General features: G+C 38.4%; 1 protein-coding gene and 1 long non-coding RNA gene across 11 annotated transcripts in view; one reads left to right on the top strand and one right to left on the bottom strand.

Moving 5' to 3' along the window:
* Positions 1–21,403, bottom strand: part of LOC145510122 (uncharacterized) — an 838,825-nt gene that overhangs the window by 383,223 nt on the left and 434,199 nt on the right. The window lies entirely within an intron of this gene.
* On the top strand, positions 6,823–9,042 carry LOC145508932 (uncharacterized). The gene is made up of 3 exons (XR_014055698.1): positions 6,823–6,912; positions 7,649–7,692; positions 8,950–9,042. It is a non-coding gene; the product is annotated as an uncharacterized LOC145508932 (long non-coding RNA).

Here is a 21,403-nt window from a genome sequence, read left to right as displayed (position 1 = left end):
GATTGAAGAATATTGTGAAGATTCAAGTATCGGATTGGCCATAAAGTTCATTTGCCCAAACATTTTTACCAGCCCAATACTTCCGTCTTTAAAAAATCAGGATATAGCCCAGATACCTCAGTTTTAGAGCATGAGACTGTTTAAAAAAAAAAACACAACTCTATAAAATAAGTGAATTCAACTTTGACAATTTCACCATGCTATATGAATGAGACAATGTATTAATTATTATCATTAAATAAATAATCATCAAAAATTCAAAGAAAAAACCAAGTACTTTGGGAAAGGTAGCTTTCTAAAGAGTGCTACTAAAAGTAAAAGATTGATTTATTGATTTATTCCCCTCTTAACAATATTATTATTGTAGTACTAATGAAAAAAATAACAACCACTGTTAATTAAGTCCTGACAGTTTCCCATGCCTGAGGCAAAACTATTTAGATGCATTATCTCATTCAGTTCCCTCAGTGACATATTTGAACACCTGCCATAAATACCATTCCTGTTTACCAATAAGGAAACTGAGCCACAGAGAGACTGAGTAACTCCCTCAAAAATCACACAGTTAATACATTGCAACACTGGGCATTAAATCCAAATTTTTCTGATTCTGGGCTGTAACTTTAGGTCCTTATGTCATAATGTCTTTTTCTTTTTTTCTTTCTTCCTTTTTTTTTTTAACTGCTTATTTGCTCCTCTTCTTCCCCTACTCCACATTGGTAAAAGGAAAAATTAAGGAAGGGGAAGAAGTTCTTTTTCTAGGAATGAGGAAAACAGAAGACCCAAATGTACATTTTGAGCCAATCTTGCCTTTATTCCAAGAGGTACAGTTAGGGGATTTGTATGAACTCAAATATAGTTATTTGACTCTTTCTTTCTTAAGTTTAATCTCAAAGGGTTAAGAGAATGCTTCTTATAGAATATTGCATCCCACCTGTGACCTGTGTACTTGAGTCACCTCCCAGCTCATAGTGGCTCTTGATCCAGACAGTTACAGCCCCACCTCAAGCCTCACAGGGCAGATGGTGCCAAATGGTTAACTTTTAACAAGTTCTGTCATTGAACCACAGAGCTGTTGCCAAACTATCCTCCTTGGAGCCCTGAGAGTTACTCAAAGATGTTTCAGGTACCCTTAGGGATGGAGTAGACGTCATATAGGCCAGCTCTGCCTGTATCTATTTCACACCATGAGTTTCTGAACCAAATTTGTTTCTAATTAGCAAAAACATAGAGGAAGTACAAAATCACAAGATGGAAAAAGGCACAGTTTACTAGGAAGAACGCTCAGCTGTCAGCTGAGGAAACTGCATCCTGGTTCTCCCCTTGACATTGCCAGGAGCAAATCATTTAGTTTTCTAGGACAATTTTCTTGTATGCAAAGTGAGCTGATTTTGTATTAAAAGTGAAAGTTGCTCAGTCGTGTCTGACTCTTTGAGACCCCATGGACTATACAGTCCATGGAATTCTCCAGGCCAGAATACTGGACTGGGTAGCCTTTCCCTTCTCCAGGAGATCTTCCCAACCCAGGGATCGAACCCAGGTCTCCCGCATCGCAGGCAGATTCTTTACCAGCTGAGCCATAAGGGAAGCCCAGACTATACAGGAACTCTGCATAATTCTGCCAACTTCTGTATAAATCTAAAACTATTAAAAATTCTAAATTTTTTAAGTTGTAAAAATGGAATTTCTAAAGTCTATTTCAACTTTTAAAAAAATGTACTTGACATTATCCTTTTATAAAAGGTACCTTATTAATTATCATTTATTGACTTTCAATTATACCTGGAAGTTCAGAGAAAAATGATAATTCCTGAAATTGTTTCAGATATTGGGTTATCTTATATAACTAAGTTCCTCTGGATCCTCCAGATATTACCTACACTGGGCATCTTTTATTGTGGAAACTCGGATTTCTTCACTCACCATTACTTCCATGATCCTCATTTTCCATCACTGGTCTTTGAGCTGTCTTCCCAATTACAATTCCTCTGCTACTATGTACAAAATAAGTGCATTTTATATATACGTACTATAGTGGTTCACAATATGAGCCACAATTATAGACAGATAGGTGACTTAGATATACACAGTCATGGATATCAACATAGATAATAGACACAGAGATAGATATATGTACATGGATAAATACGTTTACTTTTACTCTCCTAATGTTGTATCCCCTTAAAGCTCTACTGGTATGAAAATGAAGAAGTTGAAGACTTGACCAGTTATCAAAAATAACAAACTTATCAAACTTATTAAACACATCAAACTTTTCCTTTGGGCTTTGCCACCATCTTCTTTGTTATTTCCAAATCTCTCATTAATGTATGACAGTATCATGCTGGTTCCTAATTCTCCATTTCAGAAGTTAATATAAAAAATAGTGTCATTAATAAAGAAATTTAATATTTTTTTTGATTTTGAGAGCATAGGATGAAAGGGGGAGTGCATTGGCCCTAGTGCATCTTTTCATTGAATGAAATGTGCAAATATTTGCTTCTCAGCAAAGCTTCCCACTCCCCTTCTAAAATTCCTTAATCATAGTTAATAACAATGCACAGACTTCTAAAATCCCTCCAACACAATCAATTCTGTGGGGCTTAGGCCAATCTATAAGTGGGGTGTTTGGAACCAAATTGCACAGCTATCACTGACTAGAGAGGTCCTAATGAAATCGTAGCTACTTGACCTGCTTACTTGAAAGGCCTTTAGGAAAAAAAAAAAAAAATCTATTAATCAATTTGTTTCCTGAGACAACTTAGCAACAGGGATCCCAGTGGTGGGTTGGGTGCTTTTGCTAAGAAGCAAGTGGGACTGAATAGTTGGTTGCATCAACTTAATTTAATTTTTAGGTGATTGATTTTCATTAAGAAGATTCAATGAAACCTTCCTACCTGTATCTGAAAAAGATCCAGATATCATATATCATATCATGGGGGCATATTATATTTCATAATTGTCTCAGGAGAATATCTCCAGAAGCCCATTACAATATGGAAAATTTTGTGAAATTCTGTTTGGCATCCAGAACTCTCCATTGTTAGGAAAGCAAGACAGAATGATTTCCAAGCAGCATACTTCCAAAATCAACCCATAAGCAAGCACTATGCTAAGTGCTGGGGATACTTTGTTAAGTAAAAGAGCCTTGTGGAGCTTACACTGTACTGGAAAAGATCGATAACATAAATAAGCACAGAATTACCTTACATGATTGTCATACCTACTTGTGTCATACCAAAAGAGGGCAGAGAGTAACACAGTAATAGGAGTGAGTCGACTTAGATATGAAGTGTGTGTGTGCTAAGTCACTTCAGTCATGTCCGACTTTGTGATCCCACGGACTGTAGCCCCCCAGCCTCCTCTGTCCATGGGATTCTCCAGTCAAGAAAACTGGAGTGGGTGGCCATGCCCTCCCTCCAGGGGACCTTCCCGATCCAGGGATCAAACCCGTGTTTCTTATGTCTCCTGCACTGGCAGGTGGTTTCTTTACCACTAGCACCACCTAGGAAGCCATTAGATATCATAGGGAACAATAAAAGCTAATATTTATTGAGTGCTACTGTAAATACTTCCCATATATTTTCTAACTTAAACCTCCTAACAATCTGATGAGATAGGTATCATAACAACCCACATTGTTTAAATGGGGAAACATTAACAGAGTAAGGAATCTGCCTAAGATCACATTGTTTTTGTTCAGTTGTTCAGTCGTGTCTGACTCTTCGTGACCCCGTGGACTGCAGCACGCCAGGCTTCTCTTGTCTTCCACCATCTCCTTCACCATCAAATAGATAGCAATTAGCTGGTTCAGACTTTGATCCTGGCAGTACTGCTGCAGAGTCCACTCAGCCACCACAACATCCTGCCTCTTTGGAGAAATGCTATTTATGCTGATGCCTGAGAGCGTGCAACAAGGCACTCATACAAGGGACCTGGGCAGAGCACTCACTGAAATTGGAACAGTGTGACTGAAGATCAGAGGCAACAAAGCAGCTGACATTCAAGAAGGCAGGCAGAGCTACAAAATAACATAGTATGGAGTGGGTTGCCATGCCCACTCCAGCATAGTGAGAGATGGATTTTATGCTCTGTATGCGTACTATAAAGACATTTTAAACACTTTACAACTACATACATCAGCCTCAAACAAGAGATTCTGAAACACCTCAATGGAAATTTGTCACAAATGGACTCACTGAAACACAGGTAAGATAATACTGGACTCCAAATCTTATCAGTACATCCAGAGCTTCTCTCTCTGTTAAAGGGCAAAGCGAGCCTTTTAACCATTGTATTTGGTTTTGTAAGCCTGATTAATATCTATCCATGACATTGAACTAGAACTTCTTGAGGGCAAGTTACCATCAATTATCTCTGTGGCCTCAGTCACAAGCACAGCGTAGGAGAAAAAGGAGATGCTCAATAAAGGAGAATAAATGACTAGCGAATGAATGAATGATAGAGACTTGTACATAGCACACGGTCAGCAAATGTTTAAGATTAGGGAAGGGATTGTTTCCTGCTCAATAATGGGGCCAGGGGGTGGAGGATAAGGGCAGAGTCATCAGCCAGAGTGGAGTCTCGTGTGAAATCATTCAAAAGCTCAATCTCCACACCTAACTTTGTGCTGGAAGCATCCGGACAACCACCTTAGTTCTCAGTTTCCCTCTGCCCAGAGAGAACTGTGTTTATGAACCTATTCAGTTGCTGGGAGTTCCAATGGGAGATGACTTCAGAAGTGTGATATTTAAGAGCAGGAGGAAGGAACGGCCCCATAAGGATGCTGGGCCTCTATTTATTTCGCTCCGTATGCCAGGCTCCGAGCCTTCTCGGCTGATTCCCATTTGTCTTTCTCCTGTGGAATATTTCAGATTTACAGTGCCATCTGTTGAGGAGCACAGGCCCAGGATGTCACGGCTCAGCCTGCAGCCCTTCTGCCGCCCAAGGTGGGGAGGCAGCCCCGGAGCATAGTGGCTGGTGCCAGGCTCGTGACTTCCCTGCTCGTGCCAGGCTGAGTGATATATTAGGGCCCCAACCGGGCCCCCTCCTCTTATTTCTGCATCTGGATTGGTGGTATAGGGGAGATTTCTGGTCCTCTTAATTCTGTGCCTTACACGCGTGCATGTGTGTACATGCTCTCTTTCCCACTCATTGTTGAAAACGGTCTCCTGGCTTGGATTTGGACTCCCTGGGCCTTTCCTCTTCCGCACTGTATATTAACTCCTCTCTATTCTGGCATTTTCGGAAACTGCTTTTGCCAGGGCTGTAGGGGGTGGCTGCTGAACTCTGCGACTCTGCCTAAGGAATAGACTGTCACAAAATTACTAGGTATCATTCAGACCTCAAAGGGCACAAAGCTTCAACCATTCAGATGCTGTTTCAGAGGATATGGGGGTCTAAGCATTTGTCCCATTTCACCCAGGAAAGCCTCTTTATTCCAAAGCAAAATTATCTGTCTGTCTGGAATTGACACATAAAAATGCGCCCTAGTTCCTTCTGCACAGCAGGTGCCACTGCAATCAGCAGGCCACGTGCGTGCCCTGGAATTTGCAATCGGGCCATCCTCCAGCATCCCATACTGGAGCAGGAACAGCAACAGTGGAAGTGCAGGATTGATGGGCAAGAGCCTGCTCTGTCATTCAACTTGCATCACCTCCTGCCTGAACAGCACATTCATCTTTCCAGAGAGCTTTCCTGTGCCCAAGTTCCTTCTAATCGGATCCCATAGTAATCCTGGGAAACACACAGAGTGGGGATCATCACTCCCATTCTCATTTGGCTGATGAGATTCAAGGAGGACATGTGATCTGCCCAAGGTCATGCATATTTGTTTGTTTGTTTGTTTGTTTGTTTTTAATGGCACATTTTCCAACTCATAATCCAATGTTCTTTCCTCATTATCAGATTTTCACTGTACATTTCCATTTTTCTTAACTATAAAATTATCATGCACACACAGGTACTATCCCTTAACAGCCAAGTGCTTAATTTTCAGTTTGCCTTTGGAGGTCTCAGAGCCTTATTTTAGTACTCTTAGCAATTAACATCTAGCCAGGTTAGAATCATGTGAGCATAGGCTAGCCCAGTTTGCCTTAACCTGTCTATGCAAAAGGTAGGTGTTCAATAGCAACAGTAATAATAGCAGCAGCGAATATTTAGTAATTGTTAATTCACTGTGTGCCAAGAACTCTTCTGCTTTTCGTGTACTTAAATCTCACAGTGACTCTACATGGTGGGTAGTACTGTCTTCACTATTTTACAGAGAACAGAACTGAGGCAAGGAGAAGTCAAGTAGCCTGCATAAGATCAGTTTGTCGCTGAAGCAAGATTTGAACTGTTAACTGCAGAGACCATGCTCCTAATTGCTTTTACTACAAAGGGAAGTTGAGGAAGCAGATATTCAGACAACAAAAGAAAAAAATGTGAAGAATTCTTCATAGTCTTCTGTCCATGAACTAAATACAAGATTCTTCTCTATTCTTTAAAATAGGCCCTAGGAAATTATATCTGATTTCACTTAAATCAGAGAGTATTATTAAAGAAATTCCATGCTGAAACCAGTAAGCAATATTTGTTTTTGGATTTTTTTTTTTTTTTTTTTGCTTTATGAGACTAGAATTTCTGAATTACTGTCTCACTTACTCTCTACTCAGACTGTCACACTGCTTGTCATCCATTATTATATACTGTATAGCAGCCATGTAATAATAGACCTCATCACAGAGCCTGTATACAGAATACCTCAGCCCTCTCTTCATCTGCATGTTCAAGATTATGACTTTATTTCTCAGCACAAACAAAATATCATGTGCTAAAAAAACAAAGCCATGAGACGTGATCAACAGCCAATGGACCAGAGATATAATTTGGATAACTTATAAATGATCTCAAGCAATATCTGTCACAAAGGTATGAACATTTACATTGTGTTTCCTTTGAAAACTTAATAGTATTTTTGCTTTTTATCATTATAAATGTTATTACAATGATTTGTTAGATGGAATATCCTCCTCCTCATTATAATATTATTCTTGTGGAAACACATGACCTCCTACAGGGCAACCTGCCCAATGTTGTAATATCCAGACAAACACTGTACTGAAAATATGGAACCCTTACAAAAAGTATTTGCAATGAAAGTAGGAATTCTTTGGGGGAAAAAGAAAAGGCAATGGACCAGAAAAGGCAAATATAGTAGTACTCATTGCTCACGTCCTTAAAAATGAATAAAATCTTTAACAAAGTTAGAGATTTAGTGGCAGCAGAGATTCTCTCTTCTCTTTCTTGGCCCAACAGACCCAACTACATGAAAGCCCAACTCTGAGACAGAAAGCTATAACTGAGAACACCAGAGCCATGGTGTAAGGAAGAGGCTAAGTGAGCAACCAAATTGGCTCAACAGAAAACCATTCAAAATTTCTAACAAGTCACAGAAAAATGCAAACAAACTAATCATTATTAACAGGTTCTCTCCAGATATATAATTTACATGTTTTTGCTAAGATGTGAATTAATACTCTTTTTTGTCCTTTATTGAATAAGGAGACATAATCCAAGCAAACTGCTATGAGAATATTGGGGAAAACTACTGAAAAGGTTTGCAGTATTATGTTCAGATCTTTGCAAAAATCTGTTTCTTTTTCAGGTTTGCTCTTCTTCAATGTGAAAAAAAGCTAAAGGCAGAGAAAAGTAAGGCAGCTTATGTGAGCTTGTTTGTTTTTTCACCTATTCAACTTTCTATATTAAATCTATTTGGGGAAAGTGATGATTCTTAGGTAGATGCCCCACTGGGGTATTTATAGTGGTTCTAAGATAAGGAAGATAAAGCATCCTTCTAAAATGAATAAAGAAAGAAAACAGTACTAACCAGTTCTCAGGAGCCAGAATTCCAAACACAGCATAGATCTGTGGCCCGATCTATAAGACTCAACTTTCCAATTATCAAGGAAAAAAGAATTGGAAAGACATCATTAAGCAAGGTGACTCAAAACCCAATTTCGATAATGTAAGAATAAAGGCAGTATCAAGATGTGGATTAAATGTCCTTTAACATATAACCTAGGCTTAGGAAAACTAGAAAAAGTATTTGGGTCGGGGGGAATGCATCTTAACATTTCTTTAATCCCAAATGTTTGAGTAAAATGTATCTAAGATATTTAAAAAGCAAAACACATAGCCAAAAATTTTCTAACAGATTTTCTTCCTGCAAATACCTGAAAGCTAAGAAAAGAAGCCTGAGAAGAAAAAATTGAAACGGAAAAGAGAGAAGAAGAGAGGGAAAGTGGGGAGGGAGAGAGGAAGGAAAAGAGAAGGAAGAAAACTCAGAGCTCCACTGAAATACTACCTGGGATTGTGAGAGCAAAGGAATCTTGACACAGCATATTGTTTTTCTCTGTTATCACCACAGATCTGTATTTCAAGCTAGAAACCAGCATATTGTTTCCATTGAGTAGGATTACCAAAATTTGTTTCCAGGAAAACTTTAAAACTAGCCCCAAGTTTAAGTCCCCAACAGATAGGTCATAAAGAGCAGCAATCAATTCCGAAGTTTGATGGCTGTTCATGGTGTCATTTGCCGCTTCACATCTGTTTAACTCGGAAGTGACATTCCCAACTGACTATATTTTCGGCAAGTTCCCCATGAAATTACTTCAGTTTTATGTACAGATCATTGTGTACATTTCATATAGAGATGAAATAGATACTTTCAAGCAGTTTCCAATCTGATATTTTCCCAAATGCAAAAAAAAAGAGAAAAAAAATTGGGGACCAGGGAAGAAGAGAGAAATGATTAAACATCATGTTTTTGAAGAAAATGCGTCAAAAAGTAGAAAGGATTATTTTTAAGTTGTAAAAGTTCTGGACAGATTCTCTCTACAGATGATTATAGCATAAGGTATTATTGTTCTTTTTACACAGACTGGCTTGTTTTACTCTCTCCTATAGATGGTTTGGCTGTTATGTTCCAGAAGGTCTCAGTTCCACATCATCCTTGGCCAGCTAGGGCAGATGCTATAATTAATTCTCTGTTGCTTTTCTGTAGACAAAGGTAGGACTCTCAGCCTTTCACCAACAGATGGGAGGCTCATATTCACTCTTGGGTACAATCATCCTGCCCAATAGTGAACTGATGTTTACCCCACTCAAGAGTCGAGGCTGGTGGGGTGGAAATTCTAGGTCAGAGGTAAAAGCAAATGTTTCTGGAGACACAGGAGAAGGGCGGGGGAGTTTAATCTCAGTCCTCCTGATTTAGAGTCCTGGGGTAAATGCCGCTGTAACAAGGCTCCAAACCAACAACAGGATGACATAAGCTCTTCCATTTCTAACCCAGTTACCCACCAGAACCCAAAGCATCTTGAAGCTCATGATGTATAAATTTAATTTCTCTTTTATGGCTGGAGCAGTATTTTCCATGATTTATAAATCATTTGGTCGGTGATTTCTTTGAAATCTTTGCCTCATTTATGCTCTTGACCTCTTGACCTCCTGATACATTTATTTATGCCAGAGATCTCTCTGCAGTGGTGCAGTTTAATGTCATTTGCCCGAGACTGGGTGGCTGAGAGGCAAAGAAACAAAGACAAACGTTTAAGGAGATTTGTGACGCAAAACTGTGTGTTTAAAAAGAAGGATAAACAAAGGAAAATGTGAACACTTAAAACATATTATTCCTGCACTATTGATTTATTGCAGAAACCCTCTATTTATTGAATACTTTATGGGTATCTGATTATATGGCAGTTGATGGGGCAATGAGAGAATACTGATCCTCACAGGAAAAAATATTTGCTGTAAATGTCATGACATGCCTTGTCTATAATATGATTCTTTCCAGATGGTTATTTTTCAAGTTTCAGAAATGGAAAAATATGCCTTAAGACAAGTATACATGAAAATGATGTCTTTCTCCTTTGTCTTTTTTTGATTTTCATTTATTAATACTCTGCTGTTTACCATGAAGCAGTGTGCTGAAGAAATCTGGTCAGAATGACATCTGATTAATTGGGCAGGGCACTTCCTACATAGCTCTTTGCTGATAACCCAGCTGTCCAAGAACCATTTCATTATAAGCAATGCAGAGGCAGGCGACAGTCACAAAACCACTGGGAAGCTGGGTCTGTTCTAACAGATTGGCACAATTTGTATCACTGATGCTCAGAACCTACAGGGCTTGCATAGCCCAAAGCCAAGGACAGGGTTTGTCTCTTGGGACAGCCTCTATTTCTCTATGCCACTTACTCACTATTGCAATGTTGTGAAGAAAACGACTCCTCTTTAACACTCCCAATCATTTACCTGATGCAGAATTAGTTATTATGGTTTATACATACATATATGTGTGTGTGTGTGTGTGTATATATATATATATATATACACACACATAGTAAGACTCACATGCTAGCACGCATACAAACACATAAATATTGTCTTCAAGGTATATTCTAGAGGTGAAATATAATATTGTTAGCTGGTACAGCTAAAGTTAACAATGCACTAACATTGAGCAACTGATTTTCTATGCTTTAGAAGGCTAAGCGTTTTACTTAGCTCCTCTTGCTGTTCTGTTTTACCAAGAAAGTATGTAACTTGCACATTCAAATTACATAAATTCAACTACTGTGTTCTAGCTCAGTGGAAAAAAATAGTGAGGAAGAGAAAGAACAGTGTAAACTGTGTGTGTGATTTTGCCTTCATTCACTCAAGACACATATCACAGGGAGTGTGAATCAGGCAACCTGAACTGGTGTTTTTGTTTCCCTCTTGCTTCTCACATCATGAGCCTCTTGAGGCACTGGGCCTGATTCAAGGATAAAGCTGACTACATCGTTTTTTTGTTTTTTTTTTTTCCACCATACATGCTGATGCTACATAGAACAGGGTTAATTGCAGCCCATGTCACAGCTAGGTATCCTATGTGAACAAGCAGTGTGAAAAGTACAAAGAAACATCAAATAACAAATCAAAGAGAAGAATGTCCAAAGGCAAAAACAGAGGTACCAAATAAGAATCAAGCTTAGTTCAAGCAACCAAAAACACAAAGGTCAAAGTCAGTAAAAGGTGACAAATGCTAGCACCAGTTATTTCAGGGATGGCTATTTACTTCTTAATATATTTCTTAATTTCACAACTTGTCTGCAAGAAGCATAGGTCAGTTTTATGATGAGAAGGAAACAAACTATTAAGACACTAATGAAAATGAAAGTGCTTACAAAAGAGAAAGAGAGATAGCATAACGCAGCCTAGATCTGGAGAGCCCAAGGGCTGGGAGGTCACCAGAACAGGCACTGGGAAGCTCAAGTTCATTTTCTTCTGCTTCTCAGTGTGATCCTGGCTCAGAACACAGGGTCCAGAGTCAGAGAGGCCTGAGGTCAAATTTTGACTCAGCCACCACTAGCTTGTGATCTTGAGCAAGTCGTTGGACATCTCTGAGAAATGGTGTGTTAGTAAACATTGCCCAGCCAGCTCTGGCTAGAAGGAATGTGATTTGCAGCATCTGCCAATTTCTACAAATGCAAACACTCCCAATGATTTCAATTTCAAGCTGTCTGTGGTCAACCAGATCACAAAATTCCTAACAATTTAACAAAGGGTTCTCCCACACTGGTATAATAAGACAGCTCACCACACCATGGTCTCTGAGTTTCAGTTTTCTCCTCTACAGAATGGGGATATTAACAATACTTGAATCCCCCTGCCCCCCTCCAAAAAACCCAAGTATATTGTGACAGTTGAAGGATCAATGCATGTAAAATGCTCAACAGAGCGTCAGGCTCAAGATGAGCATTTAAATGTGCATTTAAAAACACCACAGACACAAGTATTTGCTCATATATGCATTAATTATTGGAGAAGGAAATGGCAACCCACTCCAGTATTCTTGCCTAGAGAATCCTGTGGACAGAGGAGCCTGGTGGGCTGCCGTCTATGGGGTCGCACAGAGTCAGACACGACTGAAGCGACTTAGCATGCATGCATGCACTGGAGAAGGAAATGGCAACCCACTCCAGTATTCTTGTCTGTAGAATCCCAGAGACGGAGGAGCCTGGGGGGCTACCATCTATGGGATCGCACAGAGTCGGACACGACTGAAGTGACTTAGCAGCAGCAGCAGCATAAATTATCTCTGGAAAAAATACTCAAGAAATTGGTAAATAATCATCTCTGAAGAGCAACAGGAAGGAACTGTTTACTTTGGCACTTTTTTTTTTTTAACTTTGGTACCTTTTAATTTAGATACATGAACATGTCTTTCGTACACTAAAAAATAAGTAGGACTTAAATCATTTTACAAGAATAAGAATTAGGTGATTTTAGCTCTCAGGACTGGCTGCCTTCACCAACCAACACGCTGTCCTGCTGAAACCAGCAAAACTGCACAAATGGACTCAGTGTAAATTAAAACACAAGAAATTCCACCTGGGACATGAAAAAAAAATCAATTAGTAGATTTATGTGAAAGATATTGCAGATGACACACCTTCAGCTTTTACATTGGACGATAGTTGATGGAGTTAATGTCAGATATTAACCCCTTGTTGAACAGGGACTTGGTTTGTCGATGGTGGTCACAATAATTGTATCACTATGTAGTCTTGATTTATTATAAAAAATATAACTATAGAAATTAAATAATGGAAATAATTCTCCAGAATTTCCTCTTTTCTCTTTTTTTTCCTCCCATTTGCCATCCTTTCTTTTCTGTTGTTTACCAAATGTGTTTGCCTGCCCAGATCTCTAAGCCTTACCAACTTGACTGCTAGATCTTAGGGGACACTGTCCTTGCAAAATTCCATCCCATTTTTCATCTAGGAGAATAGGGGATAGACAGAGGTTGGAAAGGGGAGGTGGCAGTTACATTACTTTTGCTGCAGCCTACCTCTGCTGCAGTTCTAAGGACCAAAGTCTGGGGTCTATAACCCAGGCCTCAGAGGGAGAGCAAATTGAACATCCTCTTGTCTGGAATCCTCAAAGTGAAAGAAGATTTTCTATTGATTCTCCACAGCAGTAGTGAGATGAGGCTCCAACTTCTAATAAGACTTTACTTATAGTTCAAGAAGAACAGAAGGAAACTTTTGAGTCGGCCAAAAAATTTCTTTTGGTTTTTCCATAAGATGTTACTGAAAATTAAGGCAATAACAATCTTAAGGAAAGACAACACCATTCCTTCCCAGAGCAAGTCCTTACTCTCACTCATAAGAATGTGGCCCCACTCTTTGGTCCCAGCATAAACTTAATATAAGAAAATAATAATCCAGAATCAGGGCACTTCTCAAAACCTGGATGACCAGATCTAATAGATCACTGAAAGCCCAATCTAACCCCAAACCCTAGGCCAGCCTGATACTGCCCACATGAGATAAAAACTGTGTCTGCTTATCTTTCTGGAAATCACTTCCCTGGGAGACAAAAGCTCAAATAATAATCTACAGACCACCCCAGACACAGGTGACCATAGTTAGGGCACAGTGCAGTTTCAGCCCACACAGATAAAAGAAACACAGGATGCCCTGCTCACACCCAGGCAACAAAAGAACATGACCACACAGAGCGTTTGGTTTCTCAGTCAAAGGTGTCTTGATGAGTTCATAAGCCTCCCAAATAATAGCCAACTTCTTGCTTTACATTTCAGTAACACAAAGACAATTCAGTCATTTTCCTAGAACAAAGAACTAGTCTGACCCAGAGAAGTTCAGAAGGTTGATTTTCTTACAAGACAGAAAATCTTTGCAGCTCTTAAAAGACAGGATTTTTTTCAGCTTCTCCTCATAAATGTTTCAAAATCTTCAGACACATTCTCAGTTAGGTCATCTTGTTACACTCATATAATTTTGACATGGCTATGATCATATTGTGGATAAAATATTGTATTTGACCTTTCTTTACTTAACATGATGCATGTGAATTTTCACATCTCATCTATGTTGTTTAGAATTACATTGTTGAGTGTTGTAATAATAGTGATATCCAACCAGGAGAAAACAGGCTCTCCAAGTGGAAAAGGTGGAAGCCAGGGCAAACTTAGACAAACTCTGTGAGTGTATCATTTATTTCCAGAGCTAGTCTCCTCCCTTCTGAAACTCCCTGTTAACAGGAACTTTATCTCTAGCACTTGGCACAATGCCCAGAGAAAGCAGGTACTCAGTAAGTCTGTTGGATAAATGAACAATTGAATAAATAAGTGACTGAATGCTGTTTTCCTCTACAAGGACCTCTCTAACTTGTCTCCACTGCAGTGTCTCAAGCCCCAGACCCACCAAAGCATTCCTTTTTATCAATATAGCCCCATTCTGTACCCCCGGCAATTTAAAGTTATTGCCCAATAAAAGCAAAGCTTACAACTTCCTCATCTTAGGAAACACATTGGATCCCAAAGAAGGCCCTTCATGAAATAGCCCAATGCCTGTTGAAGAACCAATGGCTTACATGATCTGGGAAATAAGGGCTAGCCGTGTATTACAAAGTTGTTCCAGATCTGTGCTTTCTGTTTTCTGTTCTTTATGCTCTTGTTCGATATTCTTCTGGTTTCTCAGGAGAGATGTTCTCCCAAAGTAGAGAGCGGGATAAAAAGCCTCACAAGAATGTGCCTTAAAAATGCAGTGTTAAATACTATATTTAAAATGGATAACAGACAAGGACCTACTGCATAGCACAGGGAACTCTGCTCAATGTTATGTGGCAGACTGGATGGGATAGGAGTTTTGGGGAGAATGGATATACATATATGTATAGCTGAATTCCTTTGCTGTCCACCTGAAACTATCACAACATTGTTAATTGGCTATACTCCAATATAAAATAAAAAGTTTCTCCAAAATCACAGTGGTTAGAGGCATAAACTCAGATGCCCAAGAGACCTTGATTCAATTTCTAGAGAGTGAGTCTCACGGTCCTCATCTGTGAAATAGGAGTAAATAAGATAATATGTGCAAAGTGCAAGTACTGCCTGACATGTAATAAGAACCCAATACATGTTAGCTTTTATTTTTATTTTTTAATAATAATGTAAGCCAAGCAGTAAATTAGAGACAATGTTTTGAGTACTAGAGTAAAGTAGTGGAGAAGCTTTTTAGGGAACAGACACAGCATTTGCTACAGTTCAAACTGCAGAATTTATATCACCAATATAAGCTATACACATCCTACCAACATTCTTCCCCTCCCTCACCCCTGCAATGTCTATGACAGACATCACTAATCAAACCCAGATTTGACCTCAGTCATCTCAAAGCTGACTCTATCGATCAGTATTGTCACAGGAAAGAAAATCTATTTGCCACTCCGTATTTAGTTGGCTACCTCCTTTGCTTGTGCTAACATCAGTCCAAAGAAGAATACTCTTTAATTAAAAAGTTGCACAAAAATTTTTTTAAAGTAAGGCATCAGGCTAAACTACTCAGTTGTAAGCCTCTATTTATCTTAGGGTATAAAGTCACTGAGCACCAATGCAGAACTAACAAATTCGTGTTTTCATCCTCAATGAAGAGCTTTAATCTCCTACACTGAAGAGAATCCTCAACGAATAAATGTTGGATTTCACACTGTTTCAAACCCTCAAACTGAAATGCATAAATTTATCCCTGTTCACACGTAATTCCCTTTGTTTTCCTTTCTCTTCACTGTTTCTCTAGACATTCTCTTTGATTGTCATTAGCTAACTTCCCAAATGAAGTCTAAGTTTCAGGAATTGTGTATGTCTTCTAATGTTGGACAAAACCCGTTTGAGAACAAGCTGACACTTTATTAGACTATTCACTGTCCCAATATGAGGAGCAAGTGAAATAATATGCCAATTGTTCTTTAACAGTAACAACAGCAAACTAGCTCAAATTACAGAAGAGTAAGTGTTTTAAGGGACTCTTTTATTGATATAAGTCTTCTGAGGTCATAACTCAAGGTCTTTTCCTCAGGTTATAAAGGAACCATTTAGATGAGCTTGTTTTTTCTTTCTCAATTTTATGCCAAATAAATATCTGGCCCTAAGGCAAGACAGCAAAGGACAAGATGATAAACACAGCTTTCAGAACTCTCTTTAAAAACTTCCATCTTACCTCTGGATCCCATCATGCCAAGGCATGTGTTGGTACATCACAGCTGTGTTTATACAAGAAAAGTGAACTGGGAAGTTATACATCCAGCTAGCGAAACTGATCCAAACTGGCTAATTGGGGTCTCTAACTTATCTTTCTTCACTAATGTTTATTTTGGGGGAGTCTGAAAACTCCTGAAAACTGCTGTAATTATATTATCCCTATAAACGTAGCCGAGGTGACCTGTTTCAGCCATGCTTTAAGACTAATCAGTTTATTTCATACCGTCAGCAAGGATTATGAGAGAATCCTGATTAATCAAATCTGGAGTGGGAATTTCTAATTTCATTTGAACAAATAAACCAAATTCAAACCAGTGGTTCAGATAAGGGGCTTCAGAGTAATGAGACCAGAATTCAAATCCTGTGGGATTGTAGACAATTTACTCCGGCACTCTAATCCCCAGTTCTTCGTATGTATGATATGGATGTTAGAACTCTACCTTGTAGGATGGTTGTGAAAATTAAATGAGATAATGCATCAATCATTTAATGCCTGATATGATACTGAATCAATAACGACGAGAATTGGTGACTGTGTTTTTATTTTCTCTCTTATCACCTCAGTTTCTTTTATTAGGTAAGAAGATACTCATGCAAAGTTCAAACTAGCTGTAACAGACATCTGGGAAGAGTTCAGTTCTTGGGACAGTGTGGTTTCTTATATGGAGTTTTGGGTATTTTCTTTATTCAACAAAAAAATTAAAATGCTAAACACTTCCAGACTATGCTTCAGTGTACTTGCTGCATCCTGCCATCACTTGTGAACCATGGAACATGCATTCCGAATACAAAACTGGGAAGAACTATGCTGCCTTTGATGAATGCAGCCCTGTGCTTTACCAACCCCATGTAACAGGCCAACAAATTATGCTCCTTCTCCCCTTCTGTGCTTTGTACAGCCCCAGGAGAATTGTACCATCGTCAGCTGAAAATCCCCAGAGTGGCTGGCTGGGAAGCAAGGAGAATGGCTCAGCAAGGAATAGCAAGAATATTGATTGGAGGGCCACCTCTCTAATTAAGGGAACACTAGGTTTGTGATTCTGAAGAGCTTACAGTACCAATTTCCCAAATCAACCTGACATACTAGCTTTTCTAGCTGATGTCCCCTGAGGTTCTACCAAAGGCTTCCTAGTCAGTGTAAGAGAAACAAGCCCTGCAATGGCACCAGGGCAGCTTTTCATTTGATTTCCAAGGGTGGACAGTACATACAGAGACCAAATGCTTCAAATTAATGTTCCTAAGACCCAGACAGCACAAGCTAGAGTGAATGGAGAACACCAAGTTCTACCTATGATGGGTCTCTACTTTGCCAACTGTCCTACTCGACCAAGACCACCACCTTCTGAACTGAAAGAAAAATGGGATGATTACAATCTAAGTCACAGGGCAAGCAAGATGGCATAGGGGTTCACAGCATAGTCTCTGAAGTCCAAGAGTGGCATGTTACACTACTACCAAGTTCCTTAAACTCTCTGTCCACTGTCCTCATATGCTAAGTAAGGATATAATAATAGTATCTGCTTAAAATTGGGTTATTGAGACTTGAATGATGTAATTCATTAAAATGTTTATATGATTGCCTAGTGAATACTGAGTGCTTAAAATATGTTAGCTGATAACTAACTCATCATTTGGCAAGAGGTTAAAAGTTCTCTATTGAGATGAATCATGAGCTTAGTCAAGCTAAAATGGAGAGAATTAAATTGCTGAAGATGTAGCAGTGAGGTTTATTTGCCCTGCAATTATATAATATTATGGCCAGGTGGTGGGCTTCCCTAGTGGCTCATTGGTAAAGAATTAGTGTGCCAATGCAGGAGACATGGATTCAATCCTTGGGTCAGAAGATCTCCTAGAGAAGCAAATGGCAACCTACTTCAGTCTTCTGCCTGGGAAATCCCATGGACAGAAGAGCCTGGCAGGCTACAGTCCCTGGGATCTCAAAAGAGTCAGACACAACTTAATAACTAGACAACAACAATGGCCAGGAGTCTGAAAATACAGACTACAGCCATTCTTTCAAGTAAGAGCTCAGGGGTTATATGTGAACAAGTACTAATGTTAGGTGGAAATCAAAGTAACACTTTTAGCACAGGTGTTGGCTCTAAACCTCAGTGCAAAGAGTTTTAGCAGACTGGACAGAACCATATGGAATATTGTTTGCCTAGGTAGACAATCAATCAATCACACCTGCCAGCTCCAAAATGAATAAACCCAAACATCCACAGACTACAAAAGAGCATGCTGCAGTGCTCGGCATCAAACTGCCCTGGCTGTGGTCCATACAGTAGCTGTAGACCTAACTGCCATGTGAGAAAAGAAAGAGCGAAGAGATAGCTTAGCTTGCTCCTGAGACAAGGATCCTGGCCATGCCACTATTTAGGCTGCATGGGAGGAAGAAACAGGAAAGAGGAAGGGTAAATGGGAGAGACAGAGAGAAGCAAATACAGACACCAACCATTTGACGATGTACTTATGATCCCAGGAAAGAGAATTTTCCGGAAATCTAGAGACAGAGAATTCCTCCACTAGTATGTGACCTTGCCTACATCAGCACATACATAATGACTCGACTCCACACTAACATTTTTGGTCCAATCACTGTGCTTGAGTGCTTGATCTTCACCAAGCCTTGTCAGAGGGAAGATAAAAAAATAGGACTGAACATATTCAGTGTCAGGGAGATTGAATAAAGAATTCACTGGAATAGAAGCAAAAGAAAAAAAATCAGTGTGATTCCACTTCTTTTGGTAAACACTTGCTTCTTACTCTTTCAAGCCACACACACAAAATCAGAGTTTCTCAATGTTGGCACTATTGATATTTTGTACTAGATATTTTGTGCTGGGTTCTTTGTTGTGTGGGGCTATCCTACCCATTGTAGGATGTTTAGCAACATCCCTGATCTCTGCTGACATGCCAGTGGAACCCCCTACACCTTGCCACAGTTGTGACAACCAAGATGTCTCTAGACATTGTCAAATGTTTCCTCACGGGCAAAATCACCAACAGGTTGAGAATCACTGCACTAGATTATACTGTTATGAAAATTACCAAATCACAACCAGTGATCTTTATTTCTTGCTTCCACTACAAGTCCATCATAGTTAGGCTGAGGGCTCGACTCCAGTATCAGACTAATTGAGGAGCTACCATCTGAAGCATTGCTGTTAAGCATGACACAAAAACACAGACTTTTGCAAGCCATGTACTGACAACCATAACTTCCATCCAAAGATGACACATACTTCCTTCCACTCACAGTTCATCAGCCAGAGCAAATCACACGACCATACATAACTGTAGGGATAAGGGAAATGCCATTCCATTTGCTTGTAAATAGAAATATTTCGTGAACCGATTAATGACAATCCCAGTTAGCATTTGAAAAGTTCAAAGTTTCCTCCTCCATTAATTTTTTTTATCTTTACTAGTTTCTTGCTTTTTATTTTTATTGGTATTGCTTTTCCAACTTAGGGTGTTTGCTTACTGATTTAGCCTATCTTCTTTTCTATTATACAGCTTTGAATTTTTCTCTAGCATTTCCTTTCTTATATACTACAAATTTTAATATGTCATGTTTTATTTCCTAATTTCCACTATAATTTGCTTTGGATGTATGAGTTATTTAGAATTATTATTATTATTTTTAGTTTCTCTAAAAATAAGGTACTTTGTAGGGGATTCAGTTTGTAATCTCTTACTATGGGAAGAGAATAGTGTGTATATGAATCAGTATTCATATGATGCTGATATTTTTATGCTGATTTTTAAAATTTGTTCAGAGTTGCTTTATAGCCATGTAAAAAGTCAATTTTTATAACTTATATAATCCTTAAAACTGAGGGTCTTCTCACTGTTAGGTAATTGTATTATATATGATACCTAGATCAATGTTGTTTTACTTAAATATTCCTTATTCTTACTAATATTTTCTCTGTTTGAGCAGTCAGTTTTGAGGAAGAGTTTATGTTAAAGTTTACAATGTTCATTTGTCAGTTTCTCTTTGCAATTCTTGCAGTTTTTACTTTATATAATTTGAAGGTGTATGCAAATTTTAAAATATTACCTACCTCTGAGGAGTTGAAATATTTTCATCCAAATGGGAACCCTCTTTATCTTCAGTCATGCTTTTGCCTTAAAAATCTACTTTGTTTGTTATTAATTAGCACAGCTACACAATCTTTCTTTTGGTTGCCTGGTATGTCTTTTTCTACTCTTTTAGTTTCAACCTTTCTATATCCTAGTTATTTTATTTTTCATTTTGCATCCCTCAGAAGAGTTTGTTTATAAGTTTTTTAATTAAAGTATAATTGATTTACAATGTTGTGCTAGTTTCTGGCATACAGCAAAATAAATCAGATTATATATATATATTCTTAGAAATCTATGTATATATTTCATATACATTTTTTCCTATTATTTTCCATTATGGTTTACTACAGGATACTGAATATACTTCCTTGTGCTAAACAATAGGCCCTTGATTTTTATCTCTTCTAGTATAATAGTTTGCATTTGCTAATCCCAAACTCTCAATCCATCCCTTCCCCCACACTCCCCCACACAACACTGACAACCACAGATCTGTTCTTTATGTTTGTGTGTCCTCATAATTTTACTGCAATCTCTTAAACAACATAAAACTGGGTTTTGCTTTCTTTTTAGTGCTATTTTTCTTTAACCAAATCCTAAAACATTTGTCTTTTAAATATATCATTTTTCCTATTTATAATTAAACTACAATTACATTTAGATTTCTACCACCTTACTTTGTACTATTTGTCTTATTTGCATTTGTGTGAGTTTCCTTTCTTGCTTTCTTTTGAAGTGCGCATTTATTTCATTCTATCTTTTTTCTGAGATTATCTCCCTCCCTTCTGAAGTCTATCCTTTAGAAGTGATTTTGTTAAGAATTGTTGGTAGCTTATGAACACTGTTTTTATTTGTCTGCAAGTTTCCTTTTTTCCTACTTTTGAAAGATGCATTAATTGGATATATAATTCTAGGTTGACTGATTTCTTCGACTTTTGAAGGAATCATTCTGGATTCCATTGCTGCTACTAAAATTCAGTTCTCATTGTTTAATTATCTTCTGCTTGCAATTAAATGTATAACCTGGGGGAAGGATATTTTTCTGTTTGTTTTGAAAATTTCTTCAGTTTGCTATTTATGAGGCTTTGCTCATAAATTTGTTTTGTCCTGTTTGATATGATTTTAATCTGAGAATTCATGTCTTTCATTAACTCTAGAAATTTATCAGTCATTATCTCCTCAAATATTGCCTCCTCTTCTATTCTCTTCTTCCACAAC

The sequence above is a fragment of the Giraffa tippelskirchi genome, chromosome 6, assembly GCF_054371585.1.
Source record: "Giraffa tippelskirchi isolate mGirTip1 chromosome 6, T2T-mGirTip1v1.2.pri, whole genome shotgun sequence".
NCBI classification, from domain to species: Eukaryota; Metazoa; Chordata; class Mammalia; order Artiodactyla; family Giraffidae; genus Giraffa; species Giraffa tippelskirchi.
This window is presented reverse-complemented; position numbering and strand designations above follow the sequence as displayed.